Genomic DNA, 8075 nt, shown 5'->3' on the forward strand with positions numbered 1-8075 from the left:
AAAAAATATATATTATAATATGTATTATATTTTAAAATCATGAATCGTGATTAACAACCTGTAAATATTTTTTTACACTAAAAAAATTAATTCAACCTCAGCTGAGCATGCATAAAAAGTCAAGTTTGTGCTCCAAGCTGTGGCTAGATCTCCTATCAGTCACTTTAAGCAATCAATAATAGTGGCATCTGGGCAATGATAGTTTCTTCCAATTAATAAACTAAGAAATATAATTATGGAGAAAAAACCAAAGAACAACTACAGACAAATAAAAATTGTCAAGAACAGGAAAGAAAGAGTGAGAGAGGAAAACTCTTCTCTGGTACACAAAACAACAACTCTTATTTCAAAGAATTAAATGCATATTCAAAAACAATCTAACAGTTGAGATTTCAAATTTCTATTATGAAATGTCGACCTCAAATCTTGAAAAGAATAAAGTGGGGCATGGAAAAGGAAAGGATTATCTCAAACGTTCCTTCTTTCGGGGAAAAAATAATAATAAATTAAGCTGGAAATTAATGATGGTTTAAGCAATCTACTTGAAATTATGTCACTCTCCATTGTTGGTTAGAAATGTTGTGGTGGTTTTTCGTGATAATTTAGAAGGTGAAGCTGATGTCATCTAACAATCTCTTCGCAGCTGGATTGGTTAAAGCAATTTTTACTAATACAAGCACTGTGCATAATTTTTTTTATTCCAAGAAACCTACCTTTCAAAAGTATATTTTGTAGTTACAAGTGAATAAATAAAATCTCAGTTATTTTAAGTTTTTATAAAAAGTACATGTCATAACTCAAACTTAAAACTTGCTATACAGATTTTAAATTTTTTATTATCATATTACGTATGTTGAGGACACACTATATATAATATAGATTCTCAAATGACATTATTCCATATAAGATCGAGATAGACGTTTTCTATAGAGATTAATCTATTTTAGAGGTAATCATGTGAGATAATAATCTTTAATATGGACAAGTGAGTCATGTTATAGCGTAAACATGTATTAATATTATTCTATAAATCTCATAATGGTGAATAGATCATATTAAAATTAAATATTTAATATTAATTATATATAAAAAATAATACAAATAAATTCTATCAATAAATAATTAGAGCATGGTAACTTGATCTCTGAGGTACTATAATAGAGTTGGGTTTGAGTATGATTATCCTGAACCCAACTCAAGTAATGACACTATGAGTGTTTGGGCTTGAAGTGGAATGTTAGGCCAACCTCGAGTCCTCACTTGGGTGACGGATTCTAAATTATGAAACCCATAAAACCCAAACCGAGTTCTAATCATGAATAAGATGAACTCTAGTGGTGAGACCCCAAGGCTCGAGCTCGAGCCTTTATTACAGAAGATAGATTTTGAACCCATAACCTAACTCGAGCTGGAGCCTTTATTACAGAAGATAGATTTTGAACCCATAACCTAATAATGTTTTGATTTCAGGGTTGTGAAGTTTGTATTTATCTTATTGTTTTAAATTAAATATAGTTTTTTTTCATGAGATTTTATTATTTTTTTAATTAAAATTTATAAATAATGTTGTTTTAAGTAAAAGAGATCCTCAAGTTTTACTAATCTAAAGGTAGAAGCTTTAATACGAGGGCCAATTGGGTTAATTTCAAATAGATGGAGGTACAATTGAAAAGTTTTTTTTTGTTTTGTGGCTGAATAAAAAACGGGGTGATACATCCTTTTCCCTTAAAACTATGACATGCCCTTCTATTTCCTCAAAATTGTGAGAAATTTTGTTTCTTTCACTCTCTTTTCCTTGTAAAAAGCCTATACATGGCCATGAATCTCAGAGGCCAGTGCCCTCCAAATAACGTTGAAATATCCACTTTGAATAGCCAATACGAATATTTAAAACAAAATCAAAAGCATCGTTCTGATGATGTCCACAATCTCAACTCCATTACCACGAAGTTACACATTATGAGTTCATTATAAGGTGCCTATAATTATTAGATAGATTCAAATATATTGAGGTGTTCTTGGATTGAAATATAAGTTAATTAAAGTTTTAGTTAACTTTAAGCTTCCATCTAGCCTCCAATATTTTACATGAGATTTTATTTGTCTATTAATTAAGTCTATTTGTCAATTTATATCCCAAGAGTATGTTGATTGAAGGATCATTTTTATGATTATATATTGTTGAGGGCAACGCCTGAGAGGGTAGGACCATGCAGCCTTGACTTAAAACAGCCACCTTATACGAAGTACCATCGACAAGACTCTGCCTTCCGTTTCTCCTTTAAAAATTAAAGCCAAGAACAAATTAAGAACACAAAGTCAAGCTTTTCGACCATATTATGCTTTCGAATTTAGATCCAACCAAAACCTTCACCTTCCTCGAAACTTCTCCGAGGTTTTCCTGCTTTACTAAATATTATATACCGACTTTCCCGTGCCAGTAATACTGGCCCAGTATCCTTGTATTTTTCTAAAGAAGGAAATTCAGTTTTATATTCTTTATTTATTTGTTGTTATAACTGAAGAACAGATATCCAAGCCTTGTTTTTATTTGATTGTAAGATGCCATTGTGACTTAATATTAATTAATTCTAGCTAGTATGTAACCAGAACATTAGAAAAAAAACCCTAGTTCGGTCTAGACTATTTATATATTCTTTTTAAGGGACATTTCGACAAGAATAATGTTTCGTACTCGTATACTTTTTACCTTTTTTTTTTTTTTTCTCAGGACTCGAAACCATCTTTATCTGAATTACCCAGGTTTGGATGCTTACCATTAAGGCATTAACTCTCATGCTTATTGTTTACACATTCATTAATCACTCTATCCTGGCGTATTTTTTATGCCTGCCATGCCACTAAGCAGCCGACCTCACGTGAATCTAAAATACCAAACTCTAGGCCACGTTAGGCGAGGCTGGAATCGCTGAACCTGGAAAAAACAAAAATAGGCGATATGAGAGGTTGGTTTAATGGTTAATTAAGATGTGAGAGATTAATTATGTCCATATATAAAACCTTTAGTTCCGAGGATTGAATTTTTCTTTATATATATACATATATAAAACCTTTAGTTGGTACGTATGGGTATGAGTTGATCCAACGATTTATTTTTTTAGAAAAAAAAGAGAGAAGGAAACATGTAAAATAGGACTATAAAATACACTTTTGGGTATGAGACTATAGAGTATATTATTTAATGTGTCATAAACTTCATGGTGAGCTGGTTTCTTGGATCAAAGATGTACCCAACACGACACTAGCAATTAAGGAACGTCTGTAATGATGGTGGCATGCAGTGCACCATAAGACTATGGTTTAGCGGACCCTACGAAGTAAGCAAAGTTTAATTATGATTCTTAACAAAATTGTCTCCATTCGCTACATAAGAAGCACCAAAAGCCAACCAATATTAACATTGTTTTAGAAATTAGTCAAGCCGGCGAAAGAAACACTGTTGTTATTAATTATTATATTTTTTTTATTACTGTACTAAATATTTTATTAGTCTGAGTTTATGCTCTGCAATCAACTAATCAATGGACATCAAACACGTATAAAGGTTAGCATACCATGGAAATTTAATTTAATGCTATACATTCAAAAGGATCGATCGACCCTTGATGTGTTTATGTGTGTATAGCTACACATTTATATATACTTAACATGGAGATTTAAGTTCTTAAACTCTCCTCGATTATAGTTGACCAACGGGTGGAAAATCATGAATCATGACAAATATAAATATAAATATTGATGTAATATTTATGTTTATAGATTACAATAAATTTTATTAACAAAATATTTTATTGGTATATCCATCACTAAATACTAATGAAAATATTTTATTTGTATGTACCAAGAGAAAGAATAAATCAAAATATATAATGACATAATATTTGTATAGCCATTACCGACGGTATTAATCCATCGGTAAAATTCATCCATTAATATTTAAGAGAGCATTCAAATTGTAAAATACTATCAGATACATCAATAGAATAAGTCTAACGATATATTCTAAAGAGCATTGGAATTGTTCTATTTTCCCTAATATTTTTTATTATGTTAAATACAAAAGGTATTACCGACGGATTAAGTTCATCGGTATTTTCTCAAGAGCTATAAAACTATTCACTTCTCAATTGCATTGTTACTTATTATTCTTTACAGATGGAATTACCAATTGACTGAAAAATCATTGATGATATTTGGGGGGTTTATGAGATTTTTTTATTAAGTTAAAAATTTAAATTAAATATTACAAGCAGAATCATTAATGTACTGATAAGTTGTTAGTAATATTTAAGGGGTTTATAAGAATTTTTAATTAAATTAAAAATTTAAATTAAATATTATAAACGGAATCACCGATTGACTAAAAAGTTGTCAACGATATTTAGGGCATTTCTGAAAAAAAAACTATTAAATTAAAATTTTAAATTAAATATTACAGACGAAATCACCAACAGAATGATTATAAATATTAATATTTAATTATTCATCGATAAAACCATAAGTAAAAATGCTCAATTAAAAGATTAGATTGGCTAATTTCATAACAGACACGCCTCGTTTTCTTCTTCTTATTCTTGTTCTTCTTCTTCTTTTTCTTCTTCTATAAAAAACATCAATGTCTCTCTCTTTCTTTCTTTTTTCTCCTCAACTCATTCTCTTCTCTTCTCCTCCACGTGTAGGTATATCTTCTCCTCTCTTCTTTTTTTATCTTCTCTGATTTGTTTTAATTGATATACTTTATGAATTTAGTTTTTTTTCTTCTCAATTTCACACACAACGAAACTACAATAAGATTTTTCTTTTTACTTTTTTTTTGTGTTTTTTTCATTATATTTATTTTCTTAATATTTTTTTGTTCTTAATAATTGTATGAATGTTGTCGTAGGAACAATTTTGTTGGATTTTACATAGATTTTATTTTTCAATTTTATTGTTCAATTTCAATTAAATATATAGGATTGATTTTAATTATTATTAGTTAATTTTATGTTCATTTTAAATTAAATGAATTTATTTGTTAATGGATTATGGGTCTGGAATAGGTTTCCTAGGTTAAGTGGAAATTGTTTTTAGTTGATTTATTTATTTGTTAATGTTGTTTATTTTTTGTGTTATTTATTTGTTGCAAATTTGTTTGAGTTGATTTTCTTCTTTTTTTTTTTCAAGCAACTCGGTTCTTCATTATTATTATTTAGTTTTAATTTTTTTTGCTTGCTTTTGCAGTTAGTAAATCCATCGGTATTTTTATGTTATTTATTTGTTGCAAATTTATTTGAGTTGATTTTGTTTTTCTAGTAGCTCGATTCTTCAGTATTATTATTTATTATTTTTTTTTATTGTTTTTACAATCAGTAAATTCATTGGTAATTTTATTATCAATATACCAAAAATTACCGACAAGAATTTTAAAACTAATGGAGTATTTCCATCCGTGAGCTATCAATAAAAATAATACTAACATACTAAGAGCAGTGTATATATGTTCTTAATTTAAGACTAACCACTTGTGGTTATTTCTGGTAATAAAAAAATAACTAAAGATATTAGTTAAATCCAAACTTTTCATTATGATGTTAGTGGCAAAGGAACTTTTGGTGGAAGGTTTAGCCATTAATGCATGGCCAGTGCAAAGAAAGCAATTATACAAAGGAGGCAAAAGAAGGAAAAAACGTTTGAGAGAGATGTACAAACCAAACGTCCCGATTGCAACTTCCATTGCAACTACAGAAATGACAAGGGAAATTCTAGTTCCCTACCAAGCAAAAAAGCGCATTCATGAACTTGTAATTGACTCTGAAACATCATCTACAGGCAGAATGGGAAAGCCAGTCGGTCATTCTCATGCAATAATAACCTAAATGCAATCCAATATATATGGTGAAAGATCACTTAATAATATAAAATTATTCTGTCACTCTTCACCTTCATATTTATCCACTGGACCTACTTGAGGATACTCCATTATCCACTTGAGATTTGCACACCCTCTCTCTCCTTCTCCTTTTGCAGAGAAGGGGTGGGGTTTGAGGTTTTCGGATAAGTAGTAGTACTATATACGTGAGGTTCATAATTTTATTCTTATTTCATTGAGATTTGTGTTCACTTTGGATAAATCAACTTACACGGTACAATGAATTTTCTGTCCATTTCATCTATAGGGGTGATAATTATAATATTATCGATGAACTTAGTACTGTTGAATCAGCCACCTTTCGCAGGCTTCTATTGCTTGTGGTTTAATCAAGATATTTTTTGCAGAAACTTTAAGCTAATTAGTGTAAATGCAGTTTGTTAGGAGCTCCACAAACCAGACATAATGATTTTAGCTTGAAAGAATGTGATCCCTTTTTGAGCAGCAGTGGCATGTAATGGAGTTTCGGTCCCCCATCTTTTCTCATCTATATATATATATATTTTGCCTATGATCTTCCTTGAGATATAGTATATAATAAGCACTGAGAACTTGATTCTCCTTTTATTTTTCTCTTTTCTTTTCCATATTTTTGTCAGCTATAATTAAGAAACTTTTGTTAATGGGGGAGCGAACAACATTTTGAAAACTTGATTCGATGGAAAAAAAAAAAAAAGAAACCCAGAATTGGTTCATTGTTTTTGCTCGTTTACACCAGTTCTTGAAACCGAATAGATTCATCGATCCACAAAATCAAGCAATAAGAAGATGAGATTCTGGTTATCATGAGAGGATAATTAGGAAAGTGACTAATGGGATTATTATGGCTAATTAAGAACTTCATATTTCGGCGTGGCGAGAAAAGGAATTAGTTAAAATGTATCAGCTCACTCTCCATCTTGTCTCAAATGGTGGCTCAACTTCCTTCTTTCTTTTCAATATAGGTGACTAATCTTATCTTTGCATAAAATGTTAGTGGTTGTACAATGAAACCCTAGCTAATATGTATCCCACAGGGGGATTCTTACAATCAACTGCTATTGAAAGAACTTCTTGACCTTAATGCATTGAAGCGTGATGAAGGCCAATCATTGATGGTTCAAACTTAACACTTAACAGTGCTGTGTTTGGTCAGGGGAGAAAAAAAGAAAAAGAAATCAACAAGAAAAAGGAGGGAAAAAACACATAGAGTCCCTAATCTCTTCTAATTAATCAAAATAGTACATATTAAACAGAAAAAGTGAAGAGAATTCAGTGATCTTTGTTCGGCTTAACCCAATACTTTATCCATCTCTCTTCACCATGCAAAAACCTTGGCCATCTTTGAATGCTGTCCTCTATGATAATTAAATATTGTACATTGTTTCAATAACTAGAGTAGAAATAGCCTAGGATTTAAAAAGATAAAAAATAAAAATTGCATTGCAAATAATGAATTGGAAGTGAATTATACAAATTTGCAAAGTATTTGTTGGTTATATAATATTTACTTGGCAACTACTTTCGAGCATGTTTGTTTTTATAATTGAGGATGAAGTTTATGCATGGAACCAACCAAAAAAAATAAAAAAATTAATTTTTATGATTAAGTTTTGTTGATAATTGAGTTCCATACCTTCTCAATTTCAATCTCAATTATAAAAATAAATATATTTTTAATTAATTAAAATAAAGAGATAATTAAAAGGAACGAACCAATCAAGTGGAGATAGTAGCTTCATCGCATGCCAAGTGAAAATTATAATTGTTAAACTAGATTGAAAAGAATCCAGTCTAAAATTGATCAAACAAGTTAATTCTAATCAATCAATTAAATAAAAATAATTTAAAAAGATAAATAATATTGTTTTAATTTAAAAAATAGATTTTAACAATATCATTTATTGATCTACAAGTCAATTTCAAACTAATTTTTATATATCTAGATAATTTAAGTTTATTAGTAAAGTAAATTAGGTTTAATAACCATATAAAAAAAACCCTGAACCATAGTTTTAAAACTCGGCCCGGCCCGGCGGGTTGACCCGGGACCCGGCCGACCCGGGGCTAGAACCGGGCCGGGTTGATGAAAAAATAAGGTAAGCCATGACCCAACGTGACCCGGCCGACCCGGCCGACCCGGCGGGTTGACCCAGCCACCTGG

Source organism: Populus euphratica, unplaced genomic scaffold (genome assembly GCF_000495115.2).
Source record: "Populus euphratica unplaced genomic scaffold, PopEup_1.0 scaffold139.1, whole genome shotgun sequence".
Taxonomy (NCBI): Eukaryota; Viridiplantae; Streptophyta; class Magnoliopsida; order Malpighiales; family Salicaceae; genus Populus; species Populus euphratica.